General features: G+C 46.8%; 1 pseudogene; it reads left to right on the forward strand.

Moving 5' to 3' along the window:
* The first annotated feature begins 5,553 nt into the window (after positions 1 to 5,553).
* LOC144689104 (large ribosomal subunit protein eL33 pseudogene) lies at positions 5,554 to 5,896 on the forward strand (annotated as a pseudogene).
* The last annotated feature ends 11,047 nt before the right edge of the window (positions 5,897 to 16,943 follow it).

Below are 16,943 nucleotides of genomic sequence, written 5' to 3' on the forward strand. Positions count from 1 at the left end.
CTCACCACACAAACATTCCATACAGTGCCATGTGTCCTGCTCACACTCCCTCCATCTGTTTTCATGTAGGAGAAGCTGGCACACAACAGCAGGGGGAGGTCCCAGACCGGGGGTGGACTGGCCCACATTAGGACCCTCGCTCACTTTGAGGAGTGTGCCATCGCGCTGACTGGTGAGGACATGGACCGTGACTGCGGCGACGGTTACGTCGATGGCGAACACTCACAGGGGGACCCTGCACCACATCATCCCTCTCTCAACGCAATTGTGAATGCTGACTTTCCTGCTTTTGACTTTGTTCCATGTATTAATCATCTCCACTTTGGTTCACAGGGAGCTCTGCCAAGTGACCGACACCCTCAGCCAGTCAGTCCCTCAGCTCCATCCAGGTCCTCACTTCCAGCCAAGAGGACACCTTCTCCATTGAAGAGCTGGAAATATGCAGCCTGGAAGACCGCCACAGTACTTACCCACACCCTCCACCAGCTCAAAGACACACAACTTGATGGGACCTAGATCTAGAGTAAGGCTCGGGTTCACAATCTAGTGGTCACCACACAGACATGTGTCCTCAGCAGGAGGAGGCAGGTTTAGCCGAGCTTCCCGGCACTTGGAGGACCACTGGGGAAGAAGCATCTGTGAGGTCCGAGTCAGATGATGAGTCTCTGGATTCGGCCTTCCAACTCATTATGGAGAGTCAGCAGAAGGCGGGGGAACATCAAGCAGAGCTGTTGGAAGCCCTCAACAGAGTGGCAGAAAGTTGGACTGCCTGATGAAGTGGTGCCCACATGTATGCATTTGGAGGTCTTCATAGGAAGAATGGCGGATGCCATGGGGGTCCTGGTCCAGCAGAATGGGGCGATGTGCGCAGACCTTCACTCCATCGCGGTAGCCATGGGTGAGTTCCTGCAGTGGCAACACGAGAGGGAAGAGGGACACATTGATATCCCTCTAAGTGCTCCTTCACCTCAAGGAGCCAGGCCGGGGCCCTCGAGCACCCGAAGGGAGAAGCGGCAGCTGGACACCCCTTGGTCATGCATTCAGGAATTTCAGAGGCTGTCCTCTCCCTCTGAGTAACCTTTGCCTGTGACCCCCTCAACCTTCTCCTCTATCCTTGCAGAGGGAGCAGCTGACCCACAGGAGGATAGCCAAAGCAAACCAGGTCCCCAAAGCCTCAGCTCTCCAGAGGGCCCACGCGGAAGTCATCAGATGCAACAGCGCAAACCATTGTCCAAGCTGTCTCCTCCCCTGCTGTGGATGTCAGGGCAGCAACTAGAAGAAGTGGTAAGCCTAGAAAAGTTAAGAATTTCTGATCAAAATTAGTTGCACGGGTCAACACATTTTGTCATTTTAAATCGTAAAGTATATTCACTTTCACTGAATAATGTGTGATGTTGTCTTTCAGCTTCATTTACAGGCTTCACAAGTCTTCCCCCTGCATCATCCTGCACTAGCAGTTCAGCTGCACGCAGTCAGACCACAAGTGATTCTAGAGGGAGAAGTGTATGTGTGGCAGGGCCTTTCGGAGCCTTGTGCAAGCACTCTCACACGCAAGTGGATCGTTTCTCCATCACACTCACGTCAATGTCCTGAGCATTTTCAATGCTGCCTGCTGGGGATCTCTTTCAGTTGTCCATCTGAGCTAACGTGCATCTCTGTTCACTCACTGATCGCAATCCCATGCAGTACGAGGCTACTTTCGTTTTTGATTTCACAAGATGTAGTGATGGTTGATGACTGTAGTCTTTGCTCCAGATTTCTTCCTTCCCCCCTCCGAACTCCTTCCCTTACACCTTCCTCCCCCACCTTACACCTACTTCCTCAGTTGCTGCATTTTCCCCCGTTACACCCTCCTCCCTCGTACTCCCTCCCCCCAACAACCTCAACCCCCTGACACTATCGTTCCCCCCAGCAACCTCACCCCCCGACACCATCGTTCCCCTGCTTCCCAGCCTCAGCCCTCCGCCACACCCCCTTCCCCAGCACACCTTCCTCTCCCAGTCAAACATGGACCTTCCTTTCCCACCCCTCCTGGTACACTTTCCTCTCCTACTCACAGCTGGACCTTCCTCTCCACCCCCTTGATGATCATCCATAGCAGATCATGGCCAAGACTGTGATGTCCCGAGGCAGACCCCAGCCATCAACAGTGACCTTCCACCTTCCGTGAGGTGCTTTGCTGCAGAGCCATGATAATCAGAATCCACCCAGCGTGCGATGCATGTGTTCCTCTAGAGCCGGTTGCTGTAGGGCTCCAAAATCTTCTGCTCATTAGATGTCCACGATGTGAGCAAGGCCCTGATTGTACATCATACGCATATCATACTTGTCAAGATGTGTTCTATGCCAGCATGTTTTCCTGCTGACGTGGGCAGTAAATTTGACGTAGGTGGAAGAATCCGGTGAGCAGGGCTTATAATGATATGCAGATGTATTTAAATGACCTTCCCGACATGCGACAACGGGAAATGTGGCCCACCAATGACAGGCGGAGCAGGCGATCGCAAACTAGTTTCACGACGATGTGAAACCGGCTTTTGGCCCTCCCGCCAACTGACCTTTTAAAAAAAATCCTTGTGAATTTTCTCCCCTGCGCTCTATCAGCATATGCTGACTCAATGCTAGAATACATTTCCAAAGAAGTGTCCAGTACTTCAGTCAAATGTCCATACTTGCCTATCAGCCTGGACAGGAAGTGTGGGTAAGCTGTTTGATCACATTGGATGAGGTTGGGGCAGTGATGGGTTGGGAGGGAGGGGTTGCATTGTGACATATGACAGTGAAGCTTCCACCTACTGCTAGGAGGGAGAACTAGAAGTCCTGATCAATCAGTTGTTTCTAGCCCAGGATGCGAAGGCCAATTGTAGTCAGTTTCTTGGCTGAGATCAGCTAACTCAGCAGAGACTGGAGATTGAAACTAGGACTTTCCTGACTTTGAATTACTGGAGTCATTCCCTTGATACTTTCAAAGTGAAATATGAAATTACTCCCACTGTATGTATAAAATAAATGAAGGGAAGGCACAGGCTGATTAGGACAGCTATAAAATCCATAGTGTTTCACTCGTCCAGGTTTTGGTGTTTGGTGTTGGGGGTATGGGAGAGGCAGCAGGGAGGTGAATTTTGGACAAGAGTCCTGGTGAAAATCTTTTGAATGCAAAGATCAACAGAGTAATGAGGGGTAGAGGGAGTAGGTCAAGAACAAAGATATGAACAAGCAAAAATGTAAAAAGATCAGGAAAAAGAAGGCTGAGGGACAAGTGTCAAAGATGGAGCATAGTCTACCAAGAAAAGGGACAGTTGTAAAATCGGAAATTGAATGCAATGGTTTCAGAGTGGTTGAAATGGGTCTATACGTCTGATGGAACCATATCAAATCAAAGAGAAAGGAAAGGGAGGGTCTCTAGGTTCTATTTCCCTCTCAAATTTCTCCCTGGGGTAAGGCTTCACAGGTGCTGTCAGTTGCCCTCCAACTAACTGCAGTCCCACACCAAACTATTAATTTATAATATCTTGTAAAACCCTGACTTTTATTGGTGGCCATATCCTGAGCTACTTGGAAAGGCCTGGAATGTCCTCCCTAAATCTCTCCACACCTCTTTGTCCTTTAAGGCAACCCTTAAAACGTATCTTTTTGACCAAGTCTTAATCACTTATCCTAATATTTCCTTATTGGCTCAGTGTAAAATTTTGCTTATAATGTTTCTATAAAGAACCTTAGAACATTTTACTATGTTAGTGGTGCTACACAAATGCAGATTGTTGTTGTTGAATTATCTTGTCCTCACGCCACAGCTGGGCAGATGCACTTTTCCAGCAGATTGCAACCAGAAGTGACACCCTGGCTGAAACATTTATGCCATCTCCAGTGGTGCTGAGGCCAATTACAGCACATCTACCATTCCCCCTAAACAAAAGACTGGTCAGGCGATGAATCTGGGACCATAAATGTCAGTTTTAAAAAGAATGACTGAGGACAGTAGAGGGGAGAAAAGAAATTGCTACTTCCTCCATTTGTGTTTGCAAACAAGCTGTAATAAGAGTTGAGCCTGCCCGATATGTTTGAAGCATAATTACTGTGCAAACTGGATTTGAGACATTGATGAGTTTGCCTTGCTGATTTTACTTAAACAGTCTTGTTCTTTAGCTGGAATCATGGCATGGTAATTTACACCCTGGATAATCACTCCTATCCGAATGGCAAAGCCATTATGGTCTACCACTGTGAAAAGCAACTCATTTGCATATGTTAAAAAGAAGATATGTGTAGTCCCATCTGCACTCTAGATTTATTTGCAGATGGAAATGAAAGGTGATTTGCCTTATTAGGTTGATTTGCCTTGCATTATCTACAGGGGTTGCTAACAAATAGGTTTCACTACAGGGTATCATACTCTGTTACCCAGATGGATGGATTTTTTCTATTACTAATTCTTGGGATGGGATGTCATCCCCCTTCATTTGTTACAACTGAATGGCTTACAAGGGACCCGGCACTGGAGTCAACCATAGGCCACAGACCAGGTAAGGATGGTAAATTTTCTCCCCTAAAAAACATTGAGCAGGATTTTCTGGTCCCCCCAGTGCCGGGAATCGTGGCAGATGGGGGCAGAAAATTTGAAGTGATGGCAAAAGTCAGTTTTCCGCCGGCGGGAAAATAAGTTGGAATTTTCCCTTCCTGAGTTTCATGGTGGTTCGATTTTCCCACTGCTGCATGTCGGGAACCACATTTACATCCTTTTGTACCTCATGAATGCTCACTAAAAACCCAGCTCACCAGAATCACGTTTACACTCGAATCTAATTCTCCCGTCAGCTGATAATTAGAGCAGTCTGATTCACGACTGGATGTAAGTGGTGTGCACCCAGCAAACTGCACTTTGCTAGTGACTTCAAGGTTTGTACATGCAGCATTCACCTAATTTTCACTGCGCTACTCTCATGGCTGCTCCACCTCTGTGTCAAGGCTGGGCAAGACCAGTGGGGAGGGGAGGGGGGAAGGCAGATGCCTGACTGGGTGAGGGGGTGACTGGACAGAGGCAAGGGAAGGAAGTGTGGACAGCACACACTTGAATATGGGGGCAGGGTGTGGCAGTAACTAGACAGGGGCAAAGGAAGGGGCAGAAGGCACATGGTTGACTGGAGCTTGGGGCCTGAAGATGGGACAGGTGAGGTCAACAAGGGGCATGGGGACATCCACAGAAAATGGCTCAGGGGGCAGGTCAGGAATATCGACTACAATTATGATGGGCTCCACCGTTAAAGGGGGGTGCAGGGGAGTGATCGGGAGGGAGGGAAACTTGCATATGATGGGACAATAGGAGAGACTTGGATGGTGACATGGGGGTTGGAATATGGTCTCGAAACAGAATCGGAGCAATACCATCTCGACAGCTAATGTAATGATGCAATTGAAAAATAAGCTTGGAAAAAATCACCAGGGAAGGGGCCCAAGGGCTTGTGGGAGGAGTCAACTGCTGCATTTCTGGGCCAATTGAAGGAGCACGCTCATGGTATCAGGGTGGGCAATCCAGCTGCCCTGAGCGCTCTCGCAATGCCTGGAACATTATGGTGTAAAGCTGTGCTTACAGGCTATGATCAGGTCATCGAAACCAAATAGAGCACACTGCTCTCCTGAAGATTGAGGACATTTATTGCTGCGATGAAACAGAATTTTACTTGGGTAAGAGATGTGCCTACATCTTCAAAGCAAAGAGCAACACTGTCACTCCTGGTGGTAAACCATACAAGACTCATATCATTTGGGATAAAATGACCTGTGCTCATGGAAACAGTGGTTCAGCAGTAACCTGCCTGCTAAGGTTATTGGGCACAGGATTCTTGTGATGCTGTACCATCAAGAGTTTAAAGCTCAGCTGTACATAAATGAACAATAAATTGTAAAATGATCCAAGAAAAAATTACTGGCTCAGGACAAGGAGTGCAAGGTTCAGCTGAGACCCGTTAGGAAGACTCAAATACCAGTTGAAAGATTTGGGCACCTCAACTCATGGTGCACATTCTTACGAGAATCCATTAGGGCTTGGCCAAATGTAGATTTGGTATGGTTAAATATTTGTCCCTCTGAGAGGCAGGTATAAATGTCGAAGTATCAAACTATTAAGGGGGCCATGGCTACAGTACACATGCAACATGCTTCAGGCAACCCTACCCATTGCAGTTGGGAGGTTCAGTGTTCACACGGCTCAACAGTTAGTCATTAAATGAGTGCAAGACTGGGCTCTAGTCTAGTCCAAAGGAAGCAGCCTGATAGTGCCCTGGCTGAGGTTGAAAGCACCTGGCCGTACTCATCCAGATCTAACCCCCTTTGTGAATGCGTTGCCACGCCTGAGGCGATGGGGGGTGCGGGGGTGGGGTGGGGGGGGGGGGGGTGGGGGGGCGCTGTTCAGTGGGGGGTGTTCAGTGGGGGGTTAGTCAACTACCTGTGATCCTTCAAGATGTGCTTCAGATACAAGGGAAAACCTTTGGGTGGAATGTCTGGAATGAGGGCAACCCAAGGGCTTCAGAATGACTCCCTAGCTTGGCGATGGAAGGTGATCATTGCAGGGTAAGGTATAATCAAGTCTGTCAACTATTTTTCCACAGAGACATGGAGGAGTGCAGAATTCAGGCAGCAAGCAATGCCACCTTCTTCATGGCTTTGATGTGACTGAGGAAGAGAAGAAGGGCCTGTTGTCAGCTAGTAAGGCTAAGGGAAGAACCTTAGCCTGAGGAACATCAGCCAGTGGGGTCCTATGAAGACCGCAGATGCTGAGGAGGAGAGACCAATTCCACGGAGGCATTTGGCACAACCTAGAGTGTACCAAAGTTGCCCCTCATGCTTGGAGATGAGTGAGAGACAGTACTGCAGACACCTTCATTTGTCGAGGGTTGTGGTGGTTCACATGTGCCACATTTTTCGAGAGGATATGACTGGGACTGGGAGGCCATCCATTGCCAGTGACTCTGAAGGTGACCGCCGCACTAATTTTTTTTGTAAGAGGCTCATTCCTGGGCTGCAGTGGGGACCTGTGCAGAATGTTGCAATGTTCCACGCATAAATGCATACAAGAGGTCACGAATGCCCTTTTCAATCAGGGGCACAATTACGTCCAGTTGTCCCTGGATGAAGCCAGCCAGGTTGCCAGAGCAGAGGGATTTGGAGATTTCCAGATTCCCGCAGGTGTGGGGTGCCATTGACTGCATGCCTTAAGAGCTCCCTGGCAACAGCCACTAAGATTTATCAATCGGAAATGCTTCCACTCTCTCAACGTGCAGCTGATCTGTGATCACCAAAAGCGGATTATGTAGGTTTGTGCGAGGTACACTGGGAGCTTGCACGACTGTTAATCGTGAGTCACTCACAGGTGCCACAGATCTTCGAGGGCCCTCAGCGCATTCAGGGTTGGCTCATCAGTGAGAAAGGCTATCCGCAAAAGACATGATTAATGATGCCCATTCGGTGGCCAGAGTGCTTCAGAGGAGAGGTACAATGTAGCTCATTCTGCAACACGCTCCTTGATTGAGCAGACCACTGGCATGTTGAAGATGCGTTTCAGATGTCTGGACAGGTCAAGTGGCGCTCTCCAGACGTCTTCCCAGAGGGTGTGCCACATGGTCATGGTTGGCTGTGCTCTAAACAGCCTGGCACACCAAAGTGGGGATAATTTGCCACATAGAAAGATGGAGGAGCTGCACGTCTCCTCTAATGAGAAGGACACTGAAAGGAATGACATCGAAGAGGGCGAGGATGATGACGTCCAACAGGACGAGGCCATTACACAGGCCAGACACAGCAGATATGCCCGTGAAACCCTTATAGCGACAGGGTTCCAGGTTGATGAAGAAGACTAGCTCAAACGTGCTCATTTCACCCGTGCCTTCAATGCAGGGTAGAAAGTAATATTTCCTTTGTTATCTTCAACGTCTCAATGAAGGACATCAATCTCAGGATGAGTAGTCAGAATGTTGTACAACAATGACCTCATCTTTGGAAGGCTAGGCAGCCTATGGAGCATATGGCTGTTCTGTAATAGGATAAAAACTCCAACAGTGACCAATCTGAAGCAAGAAGACATCGTGCAGCCCTTTCATGCATCGCATCAACATTTCACTGCCTATGGCAGCCTTCAAGAGGCAGGAAGAGCACCGCAAACATCAATGCACTCCTGGCAGTATGTCTTGAGCATTGTAAGGTGCAACAAGGAGGACAATCACCACTCACTGGTTGTCACTTGACCATCTGAGGACTAGTCTAAATCTAGCCTGTGGCATCTCTCCAAAGGCCATCTTTCATACATGAATAATGTTCTGGCCTCATCCTGATACTGAGTCCCCAGGGTGAAATTGCTGTTCAGGACTCTGTGATCTGTCACTCTACATCATGGAAGCAAGCCTATGAGTCAGGTTACCTTTGTGTGCACAGAGAGCTTCAGCAGTACCATCATCTGATCATAGATAAGCACTCATGACCCTGCCTTCATCAGGAGCTTCCCAAGTTCACATCCAGCATTGCCCTGACATCTGGCAGCACTGCATTTAAGGATTACTTAGTAACTTTCTTTATACTAAAGAGCACACAGCAAATGTAGTGGAGCTTCACTCTCATCCCATTACAGGCCTCTGCATTTTCATTCTAGCAGATTAAGGTATGCATGAGGAAGCCTAGGACACTGATGACACTGTCACAATCACATAACCATGTTGATTGCCCTTATGATAACTAGCACAGGGTTTATGTCAAGTCACGCTTGCCAGACCTTCAGGCGCAAACCGACATCCTCACATGTAATTGGCTGGCATCTTGAGTTTAGACACACACCTATAACAATACATAGTCGTGGCCATCTGTCAGACATTCCAACAGTCGTCAAGTGCTAACTAGGTCCATTGCTCTGCATCATGCAAATGGAGAGTGGTTTGTTGGGAGATGCCAATCTCACCTTCGGTGCAGAAATGGTTTCTGTCCTCGCCAGCCATCTCTGCCGCCTGCTCTTTGAAGTGGCTGAGTGGCTTCAACTCCAACATCCCCCATCTGTCTGAGGTCTCTCCCTCTTCTTGTGGGCGATATTGTCCTGCACAAAGATAGATGGATAGACTGTGAGCAGCACAGAAGCAAGAGCAGATCATAAGCATGCATGTCTGCTTTGTGTGCTGAGCTGTCCCCAGTAACAGCTGAAGACATGACTTGTGCAGGCTTTACATGAGATAATCATGTTGAAGGGTGTGAGAGTGAATCAGTGGGATGTCCCTACTGCTGGTAGTGTGTGAGATCTCTGTGGACTGTAACCCTGTGAATGTCTGATGGCCTTATGAGGCTTTAAGTTGAGAGTGAGATGACTGACTTACCCTGGCAGAGTAGATGAAATCATGAATTCTCTTCCTGCACTGTATGGCAGCCCTCTCCTCAGGTCCACAGGCACTGACCTCCCAGGCGACCTCCTCCCAAGCCTGCGTGGTGAAGTTGGTGGACCTCCGCTCCCATCCTGAGGGTAGAGGGCCTCCTGCCTGTCCTGGACTGTGACTGCCTGGAGGAGTCTTTCCAGGCATTTGTTGCTGAACTTGGGGGCAGAGAGCTTGTTCCTTCTGTCTTTGCCACAACAAGTCCTGGGCTGCAGAGAGTGAATGTGTGTGTGGGTGCCATTTAAATATGGCAGCCGGACCTTTGACCTCCACAAGGTAACGGTGGGGCAGGCGAATCTCAGCCCGCTGCACCACAAGATTTGACAAGCTGCTCATGTATTCATAAATAATTAGCTTAAAAGTGGATGATCTGGCATGACAGCCTGCCCTGCTGCCCAGCGGGAATCATACCGACTTTCCCACTCGCCATCGCACTTAGTCTCCAGAACGGAAAATTCCGCCATTATTAAACTTGTTGGGTTTTTCCGACAATCCGACAGCTTCATGGTTGCCTTGCTGACACCAACTAATTGTCATGGTGGATTTGAATTCAAAGCGTGGTTTCACCCATCCTGACAAATCTATGAGAATGACTCCAGGGATGAGAGACTTTAGTTATGTCGATAGATTGGAGAAGATGGGGTTAATTTTTTTCTATTTGTTCATAGGATGTGGGCATCGCTGACTAGGCCAGCATTTATTGCCCATTCCTAATTGCCCTCGAGGGGTTGGTGGTGAGCCACCTTCTCAAACCGCTAAAGTCCATGTGTTGTAGGAACACCCACAATGCTGTTAGGCAGGGAGTTCCAGAACCTTGATCCAGCGACAGTGAAGCAACGGCGATATAGTTCAAGTCAGGGTGGTGTGTGACTTGGAGGGGAACTTGCAGGTGATGGTGTTCTCATGCATCTGCTGCCCATGTCCTTCTAGATGGTGGAGGTCACGGGTTTGGACAAGGTTGTGAATTATTCTAAGAGAAGAAGAGGTTGACAGGAGATTTGATAGAGGTGTTGAACATCTTGAGGGATAGGCAGAGTAGATAAAGAGAAACTGTTCCCATTGGCAGAAGGATTGAGAAACAGAGGACATAGATATGAGATGAAAGGCAAAAGAACCAATGGTGACACAAGGAAAAGGTGTTTTATGCAATGACTGGCATGCACTGCCCAAGAGTGTGATGAGGCAGATTCAACCCTAGCTTTCAAATGGGAATTGGATAAGCATCTGAAGAGAAAAAAATTGTAGGGCTACAGGGAAAGAGTCATGGAATGGGATTAGTTGAATTGCTTTTGCAGAGACATGCATGGGCAAGATGGACCAAATGGCTTCCTTCAGTGCTGGAATCATTCTATGATTCCATGAATTCATGTTCTACTAGATTATTTGTCCAGCGACGTCCATATCCCATGAATGAATTTTTAAAAAACCCATCTCCAATCTATCAACACTGTCACGACTCCAATAACTTAACTACCATGATATAAACCAAGTGAAAAGAGATGAAAGGGAAGAAATACAATAATTGGATCCTGAAATAGAAACAGAAATTGCTGGAAATACATAGCAGGTCAGTCAGCTGGGGTTGAGAATGTGGGGGAAAAAATCAGGATTCCTCCTCTTGATTACTAATCAGTGACCCATACTTGAAAAGGGCAACAAAATTAAACTCAGCTGTGATATCTTTTACATATCAAATAGCCTGTTGACACTCTTTCGAATTGGTATTTGAAGACTTCCACCACCTGTGGAACTCCCTCCAGCAGGATAGGAGAAGAGAAAATCACTGAGTAGAACTAGGAGAATGAGATACCTTGAGGTTCTGGTCATGGGTTGGTTGCTAACAGTCTCGCTTACATACCAGAAGGTCATAGGTCCTAGTCCCATGCCGAGATTATAAACACAAAAAGCAAGCTGACACTCCATTGGAGTATTTAGGGAGTGCTACATTGTTGAAGGTGCTGTTTTTTGCTTAATTGAGAGGTTAAACTGAGGCCTCATTTGCTCTTTCAGACGGCCACTATTTTGAAGAAGAGCAGGGCAGTTATCCCTGGTATCCTGGTCATTATTTATCCCTCAATCAACATCACAATAAACAGATTATCTAGTCATTATTGCATAACTGTTTCTGGGACCCTGATGTGTCAAACTTGGCTGCCGTGTTCCCTTCAACAATACAGTAACATCAAAAGTAATTCATTGCCTGTAAAGCACTTTGAGGTATTGTGAAAGCTGCTATATAACTTCAAGTCATTCTTTCTTTAAGAAGACTGAGATGTGCAAAATATGGTCAATTTGAAATTTTAAGCACATAAATTAGCAACTGTCAACCAGAACAAAGAAAGATTTGTGGAACGTCCTAACATTTCAAGCCTCGTGTTGTTGATAACTGGAATGACTATCTCTCAGCCATATTGTTCCCCATGGCTCTAACTGTTTTCTCTGTGTCAGCTAAAGGCTAATAAAGCTAAATGCCACTCAGAAACATTTTCATCATTTAATGCACTTTCCTTTCTGAGTCTTATATTAGTGTAGCTTTGCTGTAGTAGAGTCAAAGCCTGTCTACCATGACCGAGTCTCCTCAGGGAGATAGTCTGCACAGTTTGAAGGGCAGGCTTGATTATCATGTATTGCTGCAGTGCTCAGACAAATAAAGATAATAAAGACAGAAGAGTTGCAGTGTTAAGGTGAGTCATGAATGGACACTCTGTCAGTTAAAGTGCTGGTCATTTGGAACTTTGCAGAAGGTTTCTGCAGTTCAATTTTCCTCAACCACACAGAAGTAGGACTGAATTCTTCCTGAACTGTCCCTTGTTGTAGTGAGCAGAAAAATATCATATGTAGTAACATAATCTGTCCCAATTCCCTTCAATAACACCCCATTGTACTCTGTGCAAGAAATGGTCATATAAATGAGTAAGAAAGTGCTTCATTTAAACTTTGGCTGGACTCAGTGCTTAATTAATTGATTCGTAATTGCTTTTTTTGCTGGGGAACTGCTGAGATATACTATGGGCTGATATTAAGGCCATCTCAAATCCAACAAATTTTATACCAGCAGTGCCCAATACAAAATACAACTTTCAACCATGAGATTGGCAATGGCGATCCTTTATTGTCCCATGTTTATAGAAGAAGATTAAGAGTCCCAAAGGGAGATAAAGAATGTAGCAACAGGGAGGCCTGAGACCAACCCGTCAATATCCAGTTGGACATGTTTTCTTTAGGCCCTAGAGATTCTATGAAGACACAATTGAGGAGACTTGATAGAAGCCTGTGATAACCTGTACTAGTTACTTGTTCCAGATCATCAGCCCAGATCTAGTACCTGCACAGTTTTAGCGCTGGTAGTTTTTGTGATTACCAATGGGCTGAATTTTCCCCTCGTCGGTGGGGTTGTGCGGGGGCGGGCGGGAGCGAGCACGAACCCGATCGGTGCCCCCGATCAGGTCTGTGCCGGCATTTTATGTGGGCGGGGCAATTAAGGCCCACCCAGCGTGACACTCACCCGGAAGCACTGAGTGCTCCCTGTGTGGGCGGAGGGGTGGGGGCGGGAATCTCTGAGTCTGCGCGCGAAAGAGCGCAGAAATCTGTGCCTCAGGGAGATCAGTTTAAGGTTTTAAAATTTAAATAAAGGAAAAAGGAAAAAAAGCTTTTAGAACATGTCCCCTCATGTGACAGTGTCACATGAGCTGGGACGTCTTGAATTTTAAAATATCCCACGGACGGGATGAGGTATCATGAAAATGCAAAGGCCGCCTGGGCTCTTCGCCTGCCCGCCAGCCTTGAAGTTGGACGGGCAGCTCATTTTACTGTTTTAATTTGTGTTTAACAGACTTTAACAGGCCTTTCACGGTTCGGCGGGCGTGCAGCCAACTCAGCTGTGCGCCCACCGAACTGAAAATCTAAATGACACGTGGTAACGTCGGGACGCCCGCCCGGCATCACCACGCATCATTTTACGCATCGGCGAGTGGGCCCCGCCCCCTCTCGCCGACCGGGGAATTCTTCCCCATATTTAACTTTTGTGCCTCTGGTTCCAGCCAGACTGCCACTGGGGTCACTGCCAAGTGAAGGATGCCCTTTGAAAGAAAGGTAGAGACTTTATCAATTTGCTATGACAGCATGCCAGCAGCACAAGCAGGAAATATAGGGCAGGATCTTCCGATCCCACCAGCAGTGGAAAGGGTCTTAATTTCAAGTGAGGCCAAAATTCAGTTTCCTGACGTCGGGGGGAACTTTTGCAATTTTGTTCTGGGAACCTGTAAGGCGGGATAAGCTTCCGGATGAACAATGTCGGGAAGCCATTTTGCATGTACCAGCATGTCATGCCTGCTCAGTAAAAGGTCAGCTCGCCAGAATTAAGTTCCCCGTCAGCAAGAAATTAGAACACTCACTTTTACAACTGTGTATAAGTGGTGCACACCTGGCGAGCTTCACCTCATCCATGTCAGCACACTGCAGGCTAAGAGTCCACAGGCAGGAAGGGAATGGGTGACCACCAGGCAGAGCAAGAGGACTAGGCAGGCAGCGCAGGAATCTCCTGTGGCAATTCCCCTGCAAAACAGATATACCGCTTTGGATACTGTTGGGGGGAATGGCCTCTCAGGGGAAAGCAGCAATAGCCACATTCATTGCACCACGATTGGCTCTGCTGTACAGGGGAGGAGTAAAAAGTGTGGGAATACAATAGTTATAGGGGATTCAATTGTAAGGGGAATAAATAGCGCTTCTGTGGCCGCAGGCGAGACTCCAGGATGGTATGTTGCCTCCCTGGTGCTAGGGTCAAGGATGTCTCAGAACGGCTACAGGGCATTCTCAAGGTGGAGGGTGAACAGCCAGTGGTCGTGGTACACATTGGTTCAAACGACATAGGTTAAAAAAAAAGGATGAGGTCCTAAAGGCAGAATATAGGGAGTTAGGGAGTAAGCTGAAAAGTAGGACCTCAAAGGTAGTTATCTCAGGATTACTACCAGTGCCACGTGCTCGTCAGAGTAGAAATAGCAGCATTTGTCGGATGAATACGTGGCTGAAGAGATGGTGTGAAGGGGAGGGTTTCAGATTCCTGGGACATTGGGACCAGTTCTAGGGGAGGTGGGACCAGTACAAACTGGATGGGTTACACCTGGGCAGGACCAGGACTGATGTCCTAGGGGGAATATTTGCTAGACTGGTTGGGGAGGGTTTAAACTAAAATGGCAGGGGGATGGGAATCTATGCAAGGAGTCAGAGGAGGGGGAATCAAGGACAAGAACAAAAGACAGAAAAGGGAATCAAACAGGGCCTCAGTGAAAAATAGTGGGAATGGGACAAGTAATGTTAAAAAGACAGGCCTTAAGGCTTTGTGCCTTAACATGAGGAGCATTCGCAATAAAGTGGATGAATTAACCACACAAATAGATGGAAGCAGGCATGATATAGTTGTGATTACGGAGAAGTTGCTGCAGGGTGACCAGGGACGGGAACTGAACATCCAGGGGTATTCAGTATTTAGGAAGGACAGACAAAAAGGAAAAGGCGATGGAGTTGCATTGCTGGTTAAAGAGGAAATTAACGCAATAGTGAGGAAAGATATTAGCTCCGACGTGGAATCTGTATGGGTAGAGCTGAGAAACACTAAGGGGCAAAAAATGCTAGTGGGGGTTGTATATAGACCCCCAAACTGTAGTGGTGATGTTGGGAATGGCATTAAACAGGAAATTAGAGACACATACAATAAAGGAACATCTGTAATTATGGATGACTTTAATCTGCATATAGATTGGGCAGATCAAATGAGTAACAATACCGTAGAGGAGGAACTCCTGGAGTGTATAAGGGACGGTTTTCTGGACCAATACGTTGTGGAACCAGCTAGAGAACAGGCCATCCTAGACTGGGTATTGTGTAATGAGAAAGGAACAATTGGCAATCTAGTTGTGCGAGGCCCCTTGGAGATGAGCGACCATAATATGATAGAATTCTTCATCAAGATGGAGAGTGAAGTAGTTGATTCTGAGGCTAGGGTCCTGAATCTTAATAAAGAAAATTACGATGGTATGATGGATTGGGAAACGTTACTTAAAGGGATAATGGTGGGTAGGCGATGGCAAACATTCAAAGAGCGCATGGGTAAACTGGAACAATTGCTTATTCCTGTCTGGCGCAAAAGTAAAATAGGAAAGGTGGCCAAACCATGGCTTACAAGGGAAATTACAGATAGTATTAGATCCAAGGAAGAGGAATGCAAATTGCCCATAAAAAACAACAGACCTGAGGATTCGGAGCACTTTAGAATTCAGCAAAGGAGGACCAAGGGATTGATTAAGAAGGGGAAAATAGAGTATAAGAGTAAGCTTGTGGGGAACATAAAAACTGACTGTAAAAGTTTCTATAGGTTTGTGAAGAGAAAAAGATTGGTGAAGACAAATGTAGGTCCCTTACAGTCAGAAACAGGAATTTACAATGGGGAACAAAGAAATGGCTGACCAACTAAATACATACTTTGATTCTGTCTTCACAAAGGAGGTCACAAATAACATACCAGAAATGTGGGGAACACAGGGTTTAGTGAGAGGGAGGAACTGAAAGAAATCAGTATTCGTAGGGAAATGGTGTTGGAGAAATTGATGGGATTGAAGGCCGATAAATCCCCAGGGCCTGATAATCTACATCCCAGAGTACTTAAGGAAGTGGCCCTAGAAATAGTGGTTGCATTGGTGGTCATCTTCCGAGATTCTATAGACTTTGGAACAGTTCCTACAGATTGGAGGGTAACTAATGTAACCGCACTATTTAAAAAGGGAGGTAGAGAGAAAACAGTGAATTATAGAATTATAGACTAGTCAGCCTGACGTCGGTAGTGGGGAAAATTCTAGAGTCCATTATATAAGATTTAATAGCTGAGCACTTGGAAAACAGTGGCAGAATCGGACAGAGTCAGCATGGATTTACGAAAGGGAAATCATGCTTGACAAATCTACTGGAATTTTTCGCGGATGTAATTAGTAGAGTTGATGAGGGGGAGCCAGCGGATGTGGTTTATTTGGACTTTCAGAAGGCTTTCGACAAAGTCCCACATAAGAGATTATTAGCGTGTAAAATTAAAGCGCATGGGATTGGGGGTAGTGTATTGAGATGGATAGAAAATTGGTTGGCAGACAGGAAACAAAGAGTAGGAATAAATGGGTCTTTTTCCGAATGGCAGGCAGTGACTAGTGGGGTACCGCAGGGATCGGTGCTGGGACCCCAGCTATTCACAATATATATTAATGATTTAGATGAGGGGACTAAATGTAATATCTCCAAATTTGCAGATGACGCAAAGCGGGGTGGGAGGGTGAGCTGTGAGGAGGATGCCGAGGTACTTCAGTGTGATTTCGACAAGCTGTGTGAGTGGGCAAATGCATGGTAGATGCTGTATAATGTTGATAAATGTCAGGTTATCCACTTTGGTAGCAAAAACAGGAAGGCAGATTATTATCTGAATGGCTATAAATTGAGAGAGGGGAATGTGCAATGAGGCCTGGGTGTCCTCGTACAACAGTCGCTGAAGGTAAGCATGTA

Source organism: Cetorhinus maximus, chromosome 13 (genome assembly GCF_964194155.1).
Source record: "Cetorhinus maximus chromosome 13, sCetMax3.hap1.1, whole genome shotgun sequence".
NCBI classification, from domain to species: domain Eukaryota; kingdom Metazoa; phylum Chordata; class Chondrichthyes; order Lamniformes; family Cetorhinidae; genus Cetorhinus; species Cetorhinus maximus.